A 22,992-nucleotide genomic window follows, 5' to 3' on the forward strand; every position below is an offset into this window, starting at 1 on the left:
ACTCTTTCAATTTTTGGATGATGGACTGAACAGTGCTCCATGAGATGTTCAAAGCTCAGGATATTTTTTTATAACTCAACCCTGCTTTAAACGTCTCAACAACTTTATCCCTGACCTGTCTGGCGTATTCCTTGGCCTTCACTAAGGTTCTCTAACAAACCTCTGTTGACTTCACAGAACAGTTGTATTTATACTGAGATTAAATTACACATAGGTGGACTTTTACTAATTAGGTGTCTTCTGAAGGCAATTGGTTCCACTAGATTTTAGTTAGGGATATCAGAGTAAAAGGGTCTCAATACAAATGCATTTCAGATATTTATTTGTACAACATTTTAAAAAACATTTATCTTTTCCCTTTCACTTCACAATTATGTATCACTTTCTGTTGGTCTATCACATAAAATCCCAATAAAATACATTTACGTTTTTGATTGCAACATGACAAAATGTGGAAAATTTCAAGGGATATGATTACTTTTTTTTACTTAAGGTTCACACAACACAGAGCCCAGAGGTGGTTCAACTGCGTGTATTGACCAAATTAAAGTGTGCGTTCACGCGCTTGGAGTGGGGGGAGGGCGAGAGTGTTGTCATCTATAATTAGGTTTGGAGCACCATCACAAGGATTTACCTCATCTTGGAATTTTTTAAGGACATTAATAATGGACAATCACCAATGAGCACATATTATGCATGTGGTACTTAATGGCTCAATTATTAAGTTATATATAGATATATTGTTTTTCTTTCAGCACATAAGCACTTTTTGCATGTATGTTATATGGTACTTTTAATATTGCTCTCATTGCACATTCATTGTATTTTGCATATATGATATACGGATCTGTGTAACTTATTATTTCTATATTAAGGATTTTTTATTTACTTTTTTATTGAATATTATTTTAGCGCGGCACTTTGATTCATTAAGATTATGTAGCACAATTTATGGGACTGTGAACAGTGTCAACAGCTGGAAAATGTATATATATATATTTGTATGTCAACAATTGTTAGCTTGCAAGACCTTTTTAGTTATTCATCTTTGACTACTGCAACTCTCTCCTCACTGGCCTAACTTTACACAGGCTATCCCCCCTTTAGTCTATTATGACCATATAAAATCCAAAATATTAACCACAAAATACAAGGCCATCCACAACATCACCCCCAGCTACATCACCAACCTCATCTGCATATATCGCCCAAATCGTCCTCTCTGCTCCTCCCAAGACCTCCTTTTCTCAGAAACAGGAGAAAAATAAGCTTTGCTTAAATCACCAAAAATTATAATTGGGAGCCCCTCGTGCATTAAGAGTCTAATTCTCATTTGTTTCTAGGGGGCATGTAAAAGAGAGATCTACTTACCTAATTTCTCTGTCCCGTGGGCTCACTCCCTACCATTTTTGGTATGAACAACTGGACCCACAAAGCTGCTCCTCTTCTCCAATCATGTGGCCCTATCATTGCAAAGATTTTGAAAAGCATACCGGAGTTCAGCATTAAAATAGAATTCCACCCTAGCATCTACAGACAGCCACGATCTAACACTAGCCTACCGTACCCTATATAGAAGAAATCAGTATGCATACCTTTTCTATTTTGAGTACATTAATTAGAATTATTTGTGTGTTCTTTGATTTATAGCCTTTAGCCGCAATAGGTCAATCTTTATTTCTCCCGAATCAGACGGTAAGTTTTGGTACCCTGGCCTAATGACGTGCATGTTGTTTGATACATTGAATCATTAAAAAATCATGATGCCTTTGTATGCTTTTGTTATATTTAATGTTTTGCTTTATTTTCAGATACTGTGCCTTCCACATTTTCTGAGCAAGCAGCCTAGAGCCCTGAAACATATAGAGAAACACTCGATGTAGATTGTCTCCCATGCGTTTCAATGTGTATGCTTTTTCTTGTCAAGAGATCTTTATATTGTACATTGCAAGAGCTACTCTAGACATTCATGTGTATATACCACATTTAAACAATGTTACAGCTGGGTGGAAGCCTGTTTCAGGCATTATACATGTATACTTTTTAAGTTTTTAACATGTTATTTTGTAGTAAAAACTATTGTGTATGGATTTTTAACCTTGTCTGTGTTGTAAAGTCTTTTTAGGGGTACCAAGAAAGTCCATTTTCCTCGCACACCATATTTTTGTATAGTACATTTCGAATGTGGTACCCCAATAATATTCTTGTTGCCATTTTAGTAGGCTATTAAACATTATTTAATTGTAGAAGTCCCACCAAGACGTTTCCAATAATATTCTTGTTGCCATTTTAGTAGGCTATTAAACATTATTTAATTGTAGAAGTCCCACCAAGACGTTTCTTAAACATGACCATTTACTTTTGGGTTCAATGAAAAAAAACACCAGATACTTACAGCTGATTTAACAACTAATCATGACGCTGCCCAGCATAGAGTGTGTATCAGTGGAACCCAGGGGACTTGTGGAACTTATACTTCCTCTATACAAAATTCTTGATGATGTAATTGTGGAGCCTCTGGGTTGCCTAAGGGCTTGTTTACATAAGAGCAATCAAACCACAAGTTATAAAGACTCACAGTTTTCAAAGTATAATATGAATGAGAGAGAGAGAGAGACATAGAAAGAGAGACCCAACACTGCACTGAAGCAAAAATGGAGCACAATGTCAAAGCACAAATCACATAACATAACCAATAAATTATTATTATTATTTTTTTTATGTTGTTGCCATGTGGTGCCTCTTTGAACTAAGCCACTTAGATTTGAACATGTTCTAACTACACTAATTAAATTAATTCATCCAGCAGCTTTGTCTTTTGGGGTATGCAAAGATGCAAGCCAGAAACTGACCAGTACTTTCACAATGTGGTGTATGAACCCCAAATCTGCTCAGTATGGAATGTTCATATGTCAACCCCAGTATATGCATCCATGCCATCAACAGGACCTGATTTATACTTTCTGCCCCCTAGTCTCTCTTGTCACCTGCTTCAACATCAAAGTTTTAACACCAGACAAATTAGCTCCGAAGCCATCCAAAGCACCTGGGGCAGCAAGGCTAAAATTCAACAAGTAGTTCAAACCGCTAAAGGTAGAACTACAGGCTCTATGTGTACAGACATGTAAGACCTCGTACACACGACTGAGTAACTCGTCGGGCGAAACACATCATTTTCCTCGTCGAGTTCCTTGTTAGGCTTGTCGAGGAACTCGACAAGCTTGCTTTACGTACACACTGTCAAGACAAAATCTCCTCTTTCTCAAATGCGGTGATGTACAACACATACAACGGCAGGGGAAGTTCGATTCCACTTGCACAGCTCTTGGGGCTGCTTTTGCTAATCTTATGTGTTTGCGTGTTAAATAAAAGTTTGGTCGGAGACGATTTGCACTTTTCAGTCTGTTACAGCTTTAAAAATGTGTTATCTCCATTACAAATGCTACTTTTACTCCCGTCTCATACTTTAATCTGAGCAAGTGTGGGTTTCTTAGCATACACAGGCTCGAGTTTCTCGTCGGAAACCAGCCCGACGAGGAACTTGACGAGCCAATTTGAGACTCCAATTGAGGAAAAAGAGAACTTGCTCTCTTTTTGGCTCGTCTCCCACCAAGTTTCTGCCGAGGAAACTGCAGAGGAAACTGGTTGTGTGTACGAGGCCTGAGAGTGGTTAGTACACTGTTTCACTTACAAAAACATACAAACTTTGCAGGGGCAGGAACAATTGCACTGGCAGCCTGGGTGACAGTCAGGAACATTTTATTATAAGAAAAAATTATTTTTAAGGGAATGTGTACAGCCACAAAAAAACATGCTGCCCTGGGTCTATGTTGGCTAAGCAGAAATGTGGCTCTGCTCACAAGGGGTCTGGCAGGTTGGCAAGTTTCATAAAATGTTCCATTCAATTCTGATAATACAGCATAGATAAACAGAAATAACCTAGAGGTCTATTAATAGAAATAATCCAAAAATCCATTATGAGGCAGTAATGAGGAATTGCCTGAATAAGCGTATTAGGCGAACGAAGGCAGCATTGTCCGAGGGTCTGATCTCTCCTTTTTTAAACCATTAGATTCCCCCGCTTATAGCCAGCTTTCAGCTAGCATATGATGTAACAAGAGGATTATGAAATGCTACACAATAAACCCATGTTTGTAAGCAGTCATCATGTAAATAGACAATCCTGACAGCTATACAGCAAAGCCAGCTCCCTTGACACCGACATATGGCAATAATACTTGCTGAAAACAGCAAGAACAAAAAAAAAGCAATACACTGACTTGGCCATCTGAAACTAGCATGTCTACATAGATGCGAAACAGCATTTTTCAGCCTTCTCTTTTGTAATTGAGGATGCATTGTAAGCCTATAACGTGTAGGGAATTGCCTTTGGCTGATAAGGTTAAAAAATAGAGAACAATTGATCCCAGAGGTCTAGCACTGATGGTAAAAGTAGAACTCTTTTGCTTTGAATAGTTGTTAGTTCAAACCTCTGGAACACTAAAGTAATGGAATCTATGTTCAGCTGTTCCATACCCCCAGGCTGGGGTGGACAATGTGTTTACAATATGAAAACTTGATTGTAGGGCTACACTTTAAACTGGAATAGTCATGAATTTGGTGCTCCAGTTATTGGTGCTTAGTGCCACAATCTAGCCAATAAAACCTAAATTTGAATGAGTTAAATAATTATGATAAAACAGTGATCAAACAGCATATATTTAATAATAGGAAACCAGGTGAAAGAGGTTTTTAATACATACAGGTCATTTCAGCAATACTTTAACACTGAACTCAAGACAGATATATTGTAAAAGACACACATCAATGCAGCTCTGTATGTATTAGTACATCATTAAAGTGCCTAATAAAGTGACTGTAAAGTCTCGATTTTTTTTTTGTTAAAAATAACAAACATGTTATACTTACCTGCACCGTGTAATGATTTTGCACACAGCAGCTCAGATCCTCCTCTTCTCAGGTCCCTATTTGGTGATCCTGCCCCCCCCTCCTGTTGAGTGCTCCCACAGCAAACAGCTTGCTATGGGGGCACCTGAGTGGAGCCACAGCTCCCTGTGTCTATTCAGACATGGAGCCACGACCTGGCCCTGCCTATTTCTTCTCCTCATTGGCTGACTGACTTTAATTGACAGCAGTGGAAGCCAATGGCACTGCACTGCTGTCTCAGCCAATGAGGAGGGAAGTTCCAGACAGCCGAGACACTCCTGCAACATCGCTTGATCTAGAGGGACCTCAGGTAAGTATTAGGGGGGGCTGAGGGGGCTGCTGCACACAAAACAATTTTTATCTTAATGCATATTATGAATTAAGATAAAAAACCTTTTGCCTTTACAATCACTTTAAGCTTTTATGATTTTTGTTCATTAAAACAATAAACGTGACATACTTATCTGCTCTGTGCAATGGTTTCTCACAGAGCAGCTCTGATCCAACTCTTCTGGGGTCACCTACTGGTGATCTTGGCTCCTCCCGCCGGCCGAGTGCCCACCATAGTAAAACAGCTCCAATATATATTATATCTGTGTGCCTCAGCTCTAATTAAAAGCAAATATGGTAATAAGGATGGAAATGTGTAAATTACCATGTGAGCATTTTTTTCCTTTGTCCATTGATTATACTATAGACATGTTCATTTGATAACCCTTTTGTTCTTTCTAAAGAAATATACATCTTCCTGATTATGTACTGTATGTGATGCTGCCCATTCCTAAATAAAGAATGTTAAAAGAAAAAAGAAGAAAAATTTAAAACGGTATCTAAAAAAGCTAAAATAACCAAAAACACCAAAGATAAAGCAAGAATAAAGCCTTGCATTGCAACATGCGTTGTGATGTGCTAGAATAAATAGAGCATGCACTATTTTTTGCCAGCAAACCACAATGCGTTGTGCTGAGCTGCAATACAAGCCTGGGTAGCATGGTGCATTGGGGTGCTATTTAGAATGAATGGCATTGCATTGTGCCAACACATTTATGGGTAACATGTGGTGCAGTAAAGCATGCAGTAACACGCATGTGACTGCAATGCCCTGAACAGGCCCAAAAGCCTGGTACACACATTCAGGTTTGTTTTCATTTAACCCAGTGGTAAATGAAAAAAAAAAAAAAACAAGCCTGAGAAAAGACAGCTAATGCAGCCACTGCATCTGACTGGTATACTGCAATACATACCTTTTTCAATCTTTGGTTTAAATACACTTTGAGAGGGACCAATAGCAAATAGCCTCAACTCCATCTTTATTTTAACACTTGTTCCTTATATTCAAAAAAATTCTGCTGAAAGCTCCCATGGTAGCTAGTCGTGACCACATTTCTAGCCATAGCAGATTATTTACTGTCCACTTAAAGTGTTAATAAACCCACAACAGTAAAATCAGTCTGTATATCCAGAAAAGTATGCTTGTTATACTCACTGTGGAACCTACGGGGTTAATCCTTTCTATTGTGTATGAAGGCTGTTTGATCCTGTCTCTCTGATCCTCCTCTTCTTCCACTGTCTCAAAAAAAATAACCTGATATTTACAGAGCCAGCGGGCAGGCTGCACATGCTCAGTTTGGTGTGTATTGCTAGAGAGTTGTCTGTTTTTCTTGGGAGTGCATGTGATCAGCACAGGGCCAATCAGCACTGTCCAAACAGAGGATCAGGGGAGAATGAAAACTCTTCCTACAAGGTTTACTAGTAACTGATATACATCACAAGGCTGCTATATACTGCTGATGAGAAAGGGTATTTATCAGTTTATATTTACTAAAATAATTAAATTTTCATGTCCTGTGTACTGTGGGAGACCAAATATAGTGAATGCAGGTTCTGGGTATAGTAACACTTTAACTGAGTGAATGACAGTTAATAAGGTGAACTTGTGTTTACTTGAATACCCAACAGTGTGCAAAGAAAATAATAAAAATTGTACAATTACAAGTGTGTTTTTTTTTTAATTGAACAAAGCTTAATCCTATTTACAAGCCTCAAGATTTAGTTGGATTGTAAAGTGAACATTCACTTTGCTTAGTGAACAGTCTCTATTCTATTATTTTTCTATTAAAGTAGAGATCATCCATAACATCTTATTGTGTAGATCGACATTTCGCTATCCAAAATGTTTTAAATCATTTAAATACCTTTTAATTTTTTTTTAGATACAGACACTTCCAGGTCTGTCTCCAGAGGGAGTGGGCGTGACGCTTCTCTGTTTGTTGGGAGTCTTTCCCTATGTCTCCTGGGAGCACAGCGTCATGCTTTCCAGGAGACTAGTAATCCCCCATAATGACGAAATCTCGCAGGATTTTAAACATCACATGACTCTTGAAGCAAGTCACGTCACAAGGACGAGGATATCAGCATTCATGATTCCCGGAAGTATTTGCTTGTGGGCTTCACAATGCCCACAAGCATTGCAATATTTTCGGCCGCATATAAATTTCATACAAGTGGGTACATGCTGAACAATCATAAAAGCAGTAGATGCACATGTTAAAAAAAAAAAAACGATTTCCCACAGAACCCCCGCTTTAAATATGAGTTGTATTGGCTGAAAATACAGGAATTCTTTTGGGAAAAGTTGATTTGTGGTAGCAGTATGGCATGAGAGCATAGAAAGAAAAAGAACATATTGGAACTATGATGGCAAAATAATTATCAGTCACACTATCAGTCAAGAATTATGTTAAATCCCAGGCATGCTATCTTCCCATTCAAAACTCATCATCAAGAATATATAGTTGAATAAATTCAGTTGACATTTTAAAGGTAAACTGAAGAGAGCAGTTTTTTTTGTACCTGCAAATAATCAAAACTAATTCACTTCTAAGGAAATAAGATTGAAGTTGACCTGAACCCTACAACGAAAGAAGTCTACGGGATTATATATAATTGCATATGGACATAGCAATATTGATTGCCTTTGAAACAGGATAGTGCACAAAGTTTTAAACCCACCCGCTCAATCATTTCTTTAGGAATCTACCTGCCTGCCTGAAATCCTCAAAATACTTCAGGCAAAGAATCTGATTCATAAAGAACTAAATATAAAATGATTTGTGTCACTGATCACTTTCAACCACCACCGAGGAAAATAATTTCAAATGCGTTTGTCTGCTCCAAATTTTGACAGAATAGTAACATGATCTGACTTGGCTTTTGCAGGTCAAATGTAGCCTCTGATTACAAGCTTATTAATGACCAGAATATGCATATAAAATCAGAGTCCCAAATCACAGCTCAAGGGAGCTGTGCTGGAATGGAATGGAAATTGTGCTGCCATGGGAATTTTTCAAAAGCATATCAATCATACCAGAAAAAGCACAAAGGTTAGGCAGAGGGGTAGCATGAAGAAAAAAATACATTTTACAGCAACCCTTTACTTTGCCATATTCCATAGAGATAGCTGGCAACATTTTAACTCATCAACCGATATACAACTTAGTAGTGCACTACAAGTAAATAAATCTCTGTTCCAGCTGATCCACTGAGGCGCAGTTATTTCCCAGTAGCACACCACCATCTTGCCTTTAAAAAAATAAGATGAAGCCAGGCTATCTACACAGGCCATGAGGCTGACTTAGAAGCAAACTTTCTTTGGAAAGAAAATTGTGCCGCCATGGGAATTTTCCAAAAGCATATCATATGTTCTTGGGTTCAAGGAAAATTATGCATTATTACAAATATAGTAGTAAAGTTCAGAAAAGGGGAAAAGGTTGGGAAGTTGGGCATGACTGAGTATGCAGGCCTTAGTAGAAGAAAGAATACAGCAACCCTTTCCTAAAGTTTTAACTCATAAACTGATATACAACTCAATAGGGCAACATCAGTGAAGAAATCACTGATCCAGTTCATCCACCGAGGCCCAGTTATTTCTCCGTAGGGCACCACTATCTTGCCTCTAACAAAAGAAGCCAGACTATCTACACAGGCCATAAGGCTGATTTACTAAAAGATGATTATATATTCGAAGTGTATCTTCATGCAACTCTTTTTTGTGTGAACATTCTCAACTCCTGTAGTAAATCAGGCTTCATTTGTCAAGGACACCTCTACTTTTTAGGCAATTACATTAGTAATAGTCCTGTTTAGCCTGCTTGGTTGAGCTGTATATGTTGAGGAACGGAGTACATTTGATCAACGATAAGGCAGGTAGGAGCAAAAAATGGGTTTGAGCATGCAGCTGCTAGGGCAAGTTATCCTTCCAGCCAGCAGGCTGAATGGAAGAAATTCCTCCATCCTTGCAAGTGAGGTGGATAGAAGAAACCTCCCTGCTGGGATATTGCATTCTGATAGTGGGATTCTCCACTAAACTTTGGCTACAGGCAGCTGATCGAGAAAACATTTCCAACAAGTTTGTTCAAGAAAATATAACCCAACGATCGACTTCTGACGGTCCCTGCTAAACAGGCCGAATTTAGGCACTATCTATGGCCAGCTTAAGAATCTGTGGCAAATATGGGGGCAGTAGTGTAAAAGACAACAGACATAAGTCCTGATGTTGTGAATAAACAATATGGAGAGGTCACATAAAACTGCTTAAGACCCGGTTCACACTGGGGCGACACGTCAGGCGGAACCGTTCTAATAGGAGCGACGCAAGTCGCTCCGACTTAGAAAAAGGTTCCTGTACGACTTTGGGGGCGGCTCGGGGCGACCTGCATTGACTTCTATACAGAAGTCATTTTGCAAATCGCCTCTGAAGTCGTCCTCAGGACCAAGTATCCTGCCTGAACAGGACGACTTGCAGAGTCGCCCCCGAAGTCGTGCCGCTGCAGTGTGAACTGACTCTTAATAGAATTCAATAACATGAACATAATTAATGAAGTAAATGTTTATTGTTAATGTAGCCTGTGAGTATGAAAATGCTCTATCCTGATGTAAAAACATCATATTCTGATTGGTTAGAGCCTTTTAACAGCTCCCAGTTCAGGCAGGATATTTGGACGTGGAAGATCTCAGAAGTGTAGTTTTAACATGAAAGTTATCTTAGAAAATAATAAAAACATTTAAAGGAAATTTATGTCTGTAGTGGAAATCTTTTCCATTTCTATTAGTAGTAGACCGGGTTATTTTTATTTTTGTACTGCAATAAACAGAGTGAGAAATTATCCATTTAAAAAAAAGTACTGTATTTATGTCTACTTAAATAGTGTACAAAAACATAGTATGTGTACATTTCTTTTCATTCATCGGCAGGTCTTTCACTTACAGTAGCACCAGTTTGTTTTTTCACAGCTGGAAACCTCATGGAATATCATGATTAAAACCCCACAGCGAGCCTGTTGTTCCCATTAGCAAAACAGAAATCTAATCCATTTAAAAGAGAAGGTGGGAAAAGAAAGAATGCTGATGTCTGACAAATTTTTCCTTTTCCTCCTTCCATCTGCTGCTAAATATGGTACGACACATTAAGGTAACTGGCAAACTGTAATGGCTCACATGCACTTTACCATGATACTGACATCTATCCAAGCTCACAATAGAAGTCCTCCGAGTAGGGAAGACTCACCCTAAAGATGGCCATAGACATTAAAGGACAGTCAGATAAGCAGCCATAATTTGGTAGCATTTCCAGATAAAACATTACAGTTTTTTCTAGAGTTTTATTGGCCCGGGGAGCATCTGGCACCATCTGCTAATTTATATAGACACAAGGATTGTGCCCAATTATCTCAGTTATATAGGCAGCTTAAAAGTTGCTTCATTTTATTAATAAAATACAAACACACTGCCAGCGATCAAGTGCTAAAGGATATAGATCACACACAGAATAGAATACTCTTCTCATTCACTTATCCAATTCTCATAATGTCATAAACTCGTTTACAGCCTTGCAGCTCCCTTCAGCTCCAGGAAATATTTAAACTGTACTAAAATAAGAAAGAAGAGAATCACTCATGAATCACCTTTAACACCACATTATTTGACAAATCCAATAAAATTCTCACAAAAATTTTGAAAATATAGACATTGTGACAGGAAGTCAGGTAAATCTGGGGGTGTTGTCACAGACGGGAGATACATTTCGGCCTTGTTTAGAAAATTCACCAATTACAATCAGATGTCGGCTGCAGAGGTAGCCAGAAAGGTTTAACCACTTGGGATCCGCCTGCCGTCAATTGACGGCTACAGTGCGGATCCCAATCTCCAAACTGCCGTCAATTGACGTCCGCCCCTTAGGGCGGTCCCCGCGCGCGCTCCAGAGCGCGCTGCGGGGAAAATCTGTGTTGGCCGTGTCCCTCGGACACAGCCAATTACAGATCGCCGCGAACGGCCAATCAGAGTGGCCGTTCGCGATGCGATCTGTGCGGCCAATGAGAGATGATCTCATATGTAAACATATGAGATCATCTCTCATTGCCGTTTTACACAGAGACAGCGGTGATGTCTCTGGAGAGGAGACCGATCTGTGTCCCTTGTACATAGAGACACAGATCGGTCACCCCCCCAGTCACCCCCCCCCCTCCACCTACAGTTAGAACACTATATAGGACACACATTTAACCCCTTCCTCACCCCCTAGTGTTAACCCCTTCAATGCCAGTCACATTTATACTGTAATTAGTGCATATTTATAGCACTGATCGCAGTATAAATGTGATTGGCGCCAAAAATGTGTCCGATGTGTCCGCCATAACGCCGCAGTCCCATTAAAAATCGCAGATCGCCGCCATTTCTAGTAAAAAAAAATAATTAAAAAATAATAATTCTGTCCCCTATTTTGTAAGCGCTATAACTTTTGCGCAAACCAGTCGCTTATTGCGATTTTTTTTTTTTTTTTACCAAAAATATGTAGAAGAATACGTATCGGCCTAAACTGACAAAAAAAAATGTTTTTTTTTTTTAAATTGGGATATTTATTATAGCAAGAAGTAAAAAATATTGTATTTTTTTCTAAATTGTCTCACTTTTTTGTTTATAGCGCAAAAAATAAAAACCGCACAGGCGATCAAATACCACCAAAAGAAAGCTCTACTTGTGGGGAAAAAAGGACGTCAATTTTGTTTGGGAGCCACGTCGCACGACCGCGCAATTGTTAGTTAAAGCGATGCAGTGCCGAAAGCTGAAATTTCACCTGGGCAGGAGGGGGGTATATGTGCCCAGTAAGCAAGTGGTTAAGGACGTTGGATAGCTTCAGCTGTTCAGAATGAGAAAATTAAGGCCTCTATAAGTTGTCCAGGGGATTACTACTGAATGCTGCATCCTGAGGCTTGTTGAGTTAAGGAGAGCAGTGAGCTGAGGAAGACTTCTGAAGGTGAAGTGGTTGTTGATATTTTTGCTGTGTGATAAGAAAATCAAAAAGACTATTGTTTTCTGCTGGAAGACCAGCAGTGTCTGCCCAGCAGTAGGCTGTGCCAGACTCCATAGGTAGGTTCCTGTGTTGTGAAGGTAGACGGCCTAGGTGGCCAGGGTTTATTTTATGTTTTGTTTATGCTGTTTGGATGCTTGCACTTGTTTCCAGCAATATGGAAGAATAAACCATAACCCTTGTTTTTTCAACCACCCACGGCTGCCTCTCTGTATAATTCAGTGTGTAGTGAACCCACTCAGGAGGGCACACACCCCCGCTACCGAGCTAACCCCTTACAACATATAATCGTTAATCAGTAAAAATACTCCTGTGATTACATACAGCGGGTATATGTTAGCTGGCGAGTTTTTAGGGAAAAAACATCTTGCTGAGAGATGCCCTGCTGTATACTGGCAGGTGAATATTACCAGGTTGGCTCTGAGGATGAGGTCTTGTCCCTCGAATTGTGTCAATAAAGTATACCTGCTGTATGTTACCAAAGGAGTATTTCCACTGATGGAGGGTTATATGCCAGTAAATTAAAAAAGTATTTTATTTTATTGGATTTGATAAATAAAGGTGATGCACAAGGCTAGTGTCCTCTCTCTTGTTGCCTATTCTAGTATAGGATGTTTTATTCATGTGCCATCAGTGCACAAGAGGGCATATTCAGGGCTGTGCCAAGGGAGGGTGTTTTTTTGCTGCCTGCACCAATACAAGCAGACACTGTGTGCCAGGGCAGCAGGTTATACTCCACCCCCCCCCCCCCCGGAGCTCCATGAGCGACGCCTTAGTCCTCATGTGAGGCATGTCCTTAGGCATATTTAAGAAAGCCTTGGTATATTCACATATTTACTGTATATCATGTTGGATTTGCAAAGAGTCAGAACAAGTTTACCAGTAAGGCCCCGTACACACGACCAAACATGTATGCTGAAACTGGTCCGCGGGCCAGTTTCAGCATACATGTTCGGTCGTGTGTAGGCGCGAGCGGGCCGAATTCCAGCAAACATTTGCCCGCCGGGCCTTTTCCCAGCAGACAAATATTCCTGGACGTGTTTTAAAACCGTCTGCTGGAATCCTGCCCGCTCGGACATGTACGGTCGTCAGTACAGACCTACCGTACATGTCCGAGTGCCCGCCGTCCCTCGCATGCGTCGAATGACTTTGACGCATGTGTGGAAGCCTTTAAATGGCAGGCCCGCCCACGTCGCCGCGTCATCGCCGCGTCATCGTCGCGGCGACGACGCGGAAACGCCCCGCATATTGTTTACGCGCGGACTTCTGTAAGATGGTTAGTACAACCATCGTACAGAAGCCCTCTGGCAGGCATGTACGGTGAAAACGGTCCGAAGGACCGGTTTCATCGTACATGTTTGCCCGTGTGTACCGGGCCTTATATGAATACACCGGATTGAAAAAAGCAAATGTCAATCCTAACAAATGTCAAATAACACATGTTGTAGCGTCATTTTATTGAATCTTTGAGGAACCTTTATGAATAACAGATAATGCTTTGATTCATTTATATCCTATTATTATTATTATTATTCAGGATTTATATAGCCCCAACAGTTTCCACTGTGCTTTACAACATGGGGGCGAACAGAACATTTACAATAAAATTCAATACAATAGGAATCAGAGGGCCCTGCTCGTTAAAGATTACAATCTAAAATATAATTGTGTTATCTTTTCTTTAACACAATATTAAAACATAACATGTAATTCATAATGGATTTTGTATAAGTTTAAATTGTGGTTCAAACACACTCATTTAAAAGCTTACAGACATTTCTTACATATTGTTATTAAAAAGAAAGTAAACCCTCTTAAAATAAGCCAGAAAAAAAAACCACCTGCAAGAGAAAGGCAAAATGACCTAGTATGCATACTTGCTCATTATGAATTACTTACCTGAGATCAAAGCCCCCAAATCGATTCTCGATCACCATCTCCACCGCCGCCATCTCTTCCAGAGTGAGTTCCGGGTATCTCTTCTCCGGCGCTGTGAATGGCGGGAGCCGCTAGTGACGGCACAATTGCCTTCACTAATGGCACGCTCAGTGCGCCTGTGCCGTTATCTACGGTACGCATCCGCCATAGACATCGGTGCCCCTTTTTTGGAAAATATCTCCTTAACCGTGTAGGTTAAAGGATCACTAAAGGAATTTTTTTTTTAAATAACATGTTATATTTACCTCCACTGTGCAGCTCGTTTTGCACACAGTGGCCCCGAACCTGGTCTTCTGGGGTCCCTCGGCGGCTGTTCCTCCACCTTCATGTGCGCAAGCTTGCAAGGCGTTGAGTGCTTGCGGGCGCGATCCCGTGATACAGCCGGGGGCCATAGTCGCTCACTGTATAACTCGGCTCCGCCCCCGGCATGCCACGTCATTGGATGTGATTGACAGCAGCGCAAGCCAATGGCTGCGCTGCTTTCAATCAACCAACGAATGAGCCGGGAAGAGGGCCGAGAAGCCTGCTCGTTCACGGCGTGGGACTTTCGAGGGGTCAGGTAAGTAATCGGAGGGGGGCGGTTATGTCGGATGTTTTTTCACCTTAATGCATAGAATACATTAAGGTGATGTAACATTTACCTTTACAACCCCTTTAACCACTTGTCCACCGGGCCTATTTTGGCACTTCTCTTCTTCTTGTAAAAATAACAATTTTTTTGCTAGAAAATTAATCAGAACCCCCAAACATTATATATATTTTTTTGTAGACACCCTAGGGAATAAAATTTCGGTCATTTTGAAAAAAGCAAATGTCAATCCTAACAAATGTCAAATAACACATGTTGTAGCGTCATTTTATTGAATCTTTGAGGAACCTTTATGAATAACAGATAATGCTTTGATTCATTTATATCCTATTATTATTATTATTATTCAGGATTTATATAGCCCCAACAGTTTCCACTGTGCTTTACAACATGGGGGCGAACAGAACATTTACAATAAAATTCAATACAATAGGAATCAGAGGGCCCTGCTCCCTGCACTGGCAGGGAAGGGGTTAACACTAGGGGGCAGGGAAGGGGTAAAGTATGTTCCCTGGGTGTGTTCTAACTGAAGGGGGGTGGACTGACTGAGGGAAATGTCTGATCGCTGTTCATACATTGTCAGGTCAGGCATTTCTCCCCTGACAGGACCGGGAGCTGTGTGTTTACACACACAGCTCCCGGTCCTCGCTCTGTAACGAGCGATCGCGGGTGCCCGGCGGCAATCGCGCTCACCGGGCACGCGTGCGGGAGTCGGGGGGTGATCGCCTGTCCACTCAGGGAGGGTAGCGACGCTCACGCATGCGCATTGAGTGCCCGGCCGTGAAGCCGAAAGCTGTCACGGCCGGGTGTCCACAGTTAGAATGGAGGCGCGGGCGGAGAGGGGGGGGCGAGTGAAGCTACGGGCGGACAGTGGAACAGGTAAGTGTCTGTTTATTAAAAGTCAGCAGCTACACTTTTTGTAGCTGCTGACTTTTAATAAACATAAAAAAGGCTGGAGGGTAGTTGTAAAGCTAAACGTGGGGGGGGGGGTGTCAGGGCCGAGTCTCGCTGTCTGTGTCTATACACGCAGGCAGTGTGGCTTGGGAGCAAGCTTGCAGGTGTGCCACCATAGGAAAGGACCTCCTATGGTGCAAACTGAGAAGAGAAGGATCCAGGAGCACCAGTGGGGGATCTGAGAAGAGGAGGTTCAGGGTCACTTTTTGCAAAACCATTGCCCAGAGCAGGTAAGTATATTGTTTGCTATTTTACAAAAATGTATTTTATAATCATAAAACCACCTCACCTTTCTCTTGTTTGGTCATCTGTACATTTGAAAGGTAGCAATGCTGCCTCTGATAATAAATTCTAGTAGTTTTTGATAAAATTGTTTGCACAAAATGTCACCTTCTCTAAGTGTGCCTCGATCAGCATGATGTCTTAATACAGCCCTGCCTGTAAGTATAATAAGTTGGTAACAATAATGTTACTGGAATTTGATTGATCGCTATTGTACCGCAATCCTGGGACTTCTTAGTTCCTTGTTCTGTAAATTAGGCTAACTGTATAATAAACTAAGCTGTATTGTATGTATTGTAATCAAATAATTGCCATATGAAGGTTTTTGACATTAAAAGAAACCAAACAAATATGTTCTTTATGAATCATTTTGATGTCTGTGAATGAGACATGCTGGCTTTTTTTTTTTTTTAACACCATTGTTCTTTTCTATTTAAAATTCCAGAAGGCATACGGAAATAATTTGACCTTTTCATTTGCAAATGTTGAAACAAAACACACAAATAAATAGCATTCCAGCATGAGAAGGAAATCACGATGGTCCTGAGAGCAGGGTTATTTGCTGGTTTGACTGTACACAGATAACTCAGCCAAGATAGGTTTAGCAGAAGCTATCAACAGTGTCACACCACTTACTCTTCCCTGCTGGGATATAAACAATGATCCCGTCACATGAAAAAATAATAAGTACAGTCTATTTAAAGAAAAGGCTTTACCTAATAGAAAGCCCAAATGTTTAAAAAAGACTTTGGCAGAACATTGCAGTTTTATATTGGCAAGACGGTAATAATGTATTATGTGTCACTGCCATTTTTCAGCTGTGCAGATTTTTTTTATGATAATTATCAAGCCACACAATTAAGACACAACCACAAAAATATACTTTGAGATTTATTTGAAATGACTTGGTTAAAAGCTGAAATTCTACTCTGCACAGCACTTTAGCAAAACTTTCCCAAGGTGTAACAGTAGTTGCTTAATATAGTGGTGTAGATCTGCTAGGTTTGCAAAGCTGAGTGCTTGAAGTCCCTCTGTCTATGCGCCATTAAAGAGGATTTCCAGGAATACCAGAAAACCCATGTCTGTTTGGGGATCCTCCAGGAGGGTAGATGTACTGTAGTTTCTCAAGAGACTGATCTACGTATTGCAAATTTTGACTTAAAATATAACTAAAAGCAAAAATAAATTCCAGTGTTGGTGTAGCACTACCCTCCTAGGAGCTGCTGGTTTAGATTTTGGGTTCTGCACGTTACCTAGACGTTCGTTGTCTAGGGAAGAAAGTCTGTAGAAATTGCAATGTCCACAGAAGATGTAAAACCTTTAACTGTTAGGTTTAATTTTTGCTGCATAAAGATTTGCTGTGAAGGAATTGGAGAGTATAGAGAGACGGGGAAGGTTCAGGTACGCGGTACAGAATGTACAAAGAGTATTTAAAGTTCCAATATTCGCGACTCCCTCTTGAGTGGGTATTGCTCACCCGGATAGACCCCTCTCACATGGCCTAGCAGCCGGAATGATGCACGGACAGTATGGAGACAGTCTCTGCCACAGACCGTCTGAGAACACAAGATGGATAGTCCGGGAATCCTCTGACACAGGATTTAGTCCCAAACTTCCTGCCTTACAGCAAAAGAGCCTTTAACCTCCCTGGCGGTATCCCCGAGCGTGACTCGGGTGGTTTTTCCATGCCAGGATCGGTATCCCTGAGTCACGCTCGGGGTAGATGTGCAGAGCGTGCAGCGGCGCGGCTTACCTGCTCGCTGAATCCACAGACAAGTTACTCACCTTGTCCCTGGATCCTGCGATGCATCCCCGCTGTGTGAGCGAGCGTGTCCTCGCTCGATTCACAGTGTCCCAGTGTGCCGCCGATCTCCGTTCCTTGCGACGTTACGACGCACGGGGGCAGAGAACGGCGCCAAATTAAAAAAAGTAAACAAACACATTACATACAGTATACTGTAATCTTATAGATTACAGTACTGTATGTAAAAAATACACACCCCCCTTGTCCCTAGTGGTCTGCCCAGTGCCCTGCATGTACTTTTATATAATAAAAACTGTTCTTTCTGCCTGGAAACTGTAGATTGTCCATAGCAACCAAAAGTGTCCCTTTATGTCAAAAATGGTTTTAGAGCAGCTAGAAAACAGCAATAATAAATTATAATCACTTGCAGAATTGTGCGATAGCGCTTTGTGGGGAAATTCATCATAAAAAAATAAAAGTAATGACAGCGACAATTCTGCAACTGAGCAAATTTCAGTGATTTTGAGTTGATTACATTATTGAATTTTTTTTATTATAATTATATTATTATTTGTTATAATTATTTATAATTATTTATTATATTATAATTTATAATTTTGTTTTTTTTTAAAAATCATACCCGGGATGCCTATTAGATTCTTGTTTGGTCAGATTTAAGTGAGTTATTCCTAAGAATTGCAGGCCTACAGTATAAAACACCAAATTTCCTTGTAAAATAATTGTACCGCTTTTGGTACATAATTGCAGACAGAATCATACCGCCAGGGAGGTTAAGCCGATCCGGCGGACTGGAACACAAATTGCATAGTGGATCCCTTTCCTTAACAAGGTCACCAGGCATATCCCAAGACATCAGCTTGCCTTGCTTGGTCTCCTCCAGGGCAGGTTCTCCCCCGGTTTCCTTCACTAAGAAGCTTCCCCCACTTGGATGGACAGCTTAGGATCCCTTTTAGAACCATAGGCCCCAGCCAGCATAGCTGGGCCTACCTGATAGGAATACAGCCTCGGACCAACGTGGTTACGGGGCTGAAATCAAACACACACACTTCGCGCCAGGAGGGCCACGAGGCGAAGGACCTTGGAAAATGGCGTCTGCCCCTTAAGTATTCCTTCCCAGCATGCACAGCAGGGCACCACTCCCACTGGGCTGCTGCCGAGAAGGGTCACTTAACACACCATGGTTCGCCCGAGTTCCAACATGGGCCTGAGGTGGTAACGCCACCTACAGGCAACAGGGGAAAACTTCTACCAAGCACAACCATAGCCAGAACAGAGGCTAATTTACATAGAATTAGTAAAGTCTGAGCCCAACTATGGCTTAGACGCCCCCTAAATTTAAAATGGCGCCCCAGTCATTGGGACCCCGGGGGTACATTGGATAGAGTGTAGAGTGATTAGAACTCTTGTCAGTGTTTAGTGCTACCTTAACCTCATTTGGGAGATTCACCCTCTGTATTTGTCCTCCTTATCATTATCATTGAAAGTGAAAGCAAAATAAAAAAGTTTAAACCTTCCAATGGAGACACAAGACCTGGGGGTCCCCAAGGAATTCCCTTAATTTCCAGGGATTTCCTCTCACTTCCTGTTTGGCTATGGGACAGGAAGTGAAGGAAAATCTCTGCAATGGGACACAGATTGTGAAAAAAAATCTGACGGGTTATAATCCTCCTTACTTAAAAAAAGCTTTGCCTATAGTTCTACTTTAAGTGCAACCTGCTATTACTGCAGCACAACTTTAAAAGATATTCATACTAGTTTTTACAAATCCTCTTTTTTCAGGACTATAGAAAATGCTTTCCGTATTTTTTATTAAGTTAAAAATTTTAAATATAATGCAGTCCACTCTACCGTTAGTAAGTGGAGCTCTTGTTTTTTTCATAAATTTGCGTTTTATCACTCTCTGTTATGCTGAAAGAAGCCTGTTGTTTGACCCAAATGTTAACAACCCTTTAAAGTGGTTGTACACCCTGTACACCCACTTTCACCTACAGGTAATCCTATATTAAGGCGTACCTGTAGGTGCTGGAAATATCTCTTAAACCTCCACACTTTAGGAAATATTTACAATGTCCCTGTATGCTGATGTCTTCTGCGCATGCGCCAATGTATTTGGCACGTTTGCATTTTAGAAAGGGCACGCTGTGCCATTTCTAGAGGGGTCATGCCGTGACTGGCGGCTCCCACGTGCATGTGCGGGAGTGACATCACGTGACTACGGACAGTGACGAGCCGGAGACCACGACCCCAGAAGGAAGAGGGGTGAAAAATAGACGCTTCCTGTACAGGCGACAGCGGTGACATCGCAGGCTTCGGTTTCATGTAAGTGACACATAATGGGCTACTATGCAGTGCATAGTAGCCCATTATGCTTTACCTTTGCAGGAAAAGAAAGAGGAAGTAAAACCCATCAGGGTTTACTTCCTCTTTAAGCCTAGTACACACAGGCTGAATATCGGGCGACATCAGCTGGTTCAATAAAAACTAGCCAGCATTCAGCTGATTATGCTGATCAAAGACCATAATATAGAATGTGACAACATTTTACTATATCATTGCGTTAAAGTAGTATTAAAGAAGCAGACTGGTTATGGTGACACCAAGGGTCTATATATGGCTTGTTCTTTTACAGCTACAGCTTCTCTCCTTGTGTATTTGATGCTTTTAATGGCTACTCAACTTGCACACAGGCCAACAGCATGTATTGCTTACACTAGGTGAACGAGTGACCCACAGATCTTATTAGGTACAATACTTTAGGCCAATGAGCAAAACATAGATATCAATATAAATACTCTTTCAGTACAGTGAAGAAGGTTTAAAACCCTTTCAATCATGCCCCCCGCCCCCACAACTTTTGGGGAAACTTTTAAAGACCTTAGAGCTGTATTAAAACCCAAACCAAAAAATGCAACATATCGCAGCTTACCAATTTGGTTAATGTGGTGGTTCTTTTTCGTTTTTTAGCCCCCCCCCCGTTATCACCTGGTGACCTGGCCAGTAACACACCTCCTGTATCAGAGTGTCCCCACCGTGGATGAAGGAGCACAGGGGGCACCTTTGGACAGCAGCATTGTTAATCTGGGGGGAGTTCCAGATGTACTAGCAGATTTAGATATGCTAACAAATTAAAGCTGAACTCCAGCTAACACTTTATAAGCAGTTACAGTAACAGTTTTCCTTACTTTGTGCACTGGTCCAAATCATTTGGTGGAGGGTGGATTATGGTGTGAGGTTGTTTTTCAGGGGTTGGGCTTGGTCCCTTAGTTCCAGTGAAGGTAACACTTAAGGGGTCAGCATACCGAGACATTTTGGCCAACTTTGTGAGAACAGTTTGGGGATGGCCCCTTCCTGTACCAACATGACTGCGCACCAGTGCACAAAGCAAGGTCCATAACGACATGGATGAGCGAGTTTTGGGTGGAGGCACTTGACTGGCCTGCACAGAGTCCTGACCTCAACCTTTGGGATAAATTAGAGCAAAGACTGCAAGCAAAGGCCTTCTTATCCAACATCAGAGCCTGACCTCACAAATGCACTTCTGGAAGAATGGTCAAAAATTCCCATAGACACTCCTAAACCTTGTGTACAGCCTTCATAGAACAATTGAAGCTGCCATAGCTGCAAGGGGTGGACCAACTCAATATTGAACCCTATGGACTAAGACTGGGATGTCATTAAAGTTCATGTGCGTGCAAAGGCAGTTGTCCCAATAGTTTCGGTAATATAGTGTACATGCTCTATAGCAGTGTTTCCCAACTCCAGTCCTCAAGGCACACCAACAGGTCATGTTTTCAGGCTTTCCATTATTTTGCACAGGTGATTTGATCAGTTTCACTGCCTTAGTAATTACCACAGCCGTTTCATCTGAGGGAAATCCTGAAAACATGACCTGTTGGTGTGCCTTGAGGACTGGAGTTGGGAAACACTGCTCTATAGCATGGGTGTCAAACTCAATTTCATCATGGGCCACATCAGCATTATAGTTGCCCTCAAAGGGCTGGTTGTATCTGTAAGACTAGATGTCTAGAGCACCCCACCCCCTTACATCACAGTGTATCCTCTTACCTTGTGCTGTTGCTGAGAAGAAGCTGGGGGACATAGCTGGGAAGCAAAACGTGCAGGTCTGGAGGAGGACCAAAAGAGGATTGGAGTCAGCTGCTGGAGTCTACTGAATGCTGAGACCAGGGTAAGTGGAGACGAGGGGCTGCATAGAAAGGCAAAGGATCTGTAGGAGTTGTGTCCTCCGCTCTGTGTCCGCCGACTTTTGAGATGGGGGGAAGACGAGACGTGGCTGCACTGAGAAGCACATGATCTGGCAGAGGAGTTTTGTTCTCCTCTCTGCTGCCGACTGATGCGACAAGGTGAGGGCAGGACAAGGGGGTGCTGCAGCTGCAGAAGAGATATGAGGGCAACATGAAATAGCCTGGTGGGCCGGATGCAGCCCATGGGCCATGTGTTTTGCATTACGGTTAAAGAAAAACCTTTGGGGTTTAGAACTATTTTAAGGTTGAGTTGAGCTTTAATTGTTTAATTATGCCGAACCTGCTAGCCAGACAGTAGTTTGTTGGTAGTCTTACATTAGTTTATATTGGATGTGTGGTGACATTTTTGTGCTGTGATTGGTTTAGCCTCAATATGTGCTATCTAATTATATACAATGCTTTGGGCTTTTCACTCCAATATAGCATTGCCCAATCCCTTTAAATAATGAAACTGTCCTGATCTGAAAGAAGATACAATGTAAATTGCTTTTCAATATCCAGTAAAGCAATAACAAAAAATTATTGTATACTAATTTAATTAAGCAACCAAAAAGCTGAAATTAGTAATCTAATTATAGTGATACTGTATCCAGTTAAAGAAAAGCAAATGTTCCAAGACATTATCAACAAAAATAGTGTGCTAAATATAGATTGAGCTATCTGTATGATCACGGGCGTAGGAACCGGGGGGGACGGGGGGGACGCATCCCCCCCAGGAAATAATGCGGGGGGGACATGTATGGTAAAATCCCCCCCAGATGTGACTGCGCTCACTATACTGTGTGCCCGCTGGCGCCGACTCACTGGCTGCCGCGTGCGCTCCTGGCTGGCTCCCTTTCCTCCGGTGCATCTCCTCGCCCCCCCCCCCCCCCTGGAGGATGATTTGGTT

General features: G+C 41.4%; 1 protein-coding gene across 3 annotated transcripts in view; it reads right to left on the reverse strand.

The window, feature by feature from the left end:
• HDAC9 (histone deacetylase 9) overlaps positions 1–22,992 on the reverse strand; it is an 821,625-nt gene that overhangs the window by 457,048 nt on the left and 341,585 nt on the right. The gene's annotated exons all lie outside the window — the stretch shown is intronic.

The sequence above is a fragment of the Rana temporaria genome, chromosome 5 (genome assembly GCF_905171775.1).
Source record: "Rana temporaria chromosome 5, aRanTem1.1, whole genome shotgun sequence".
Lineage (NCBI taxonomy): Eukaryota > Metazoa > Chordata > Amphibia > Anura > Ranidae > Rana > Rana temporaria.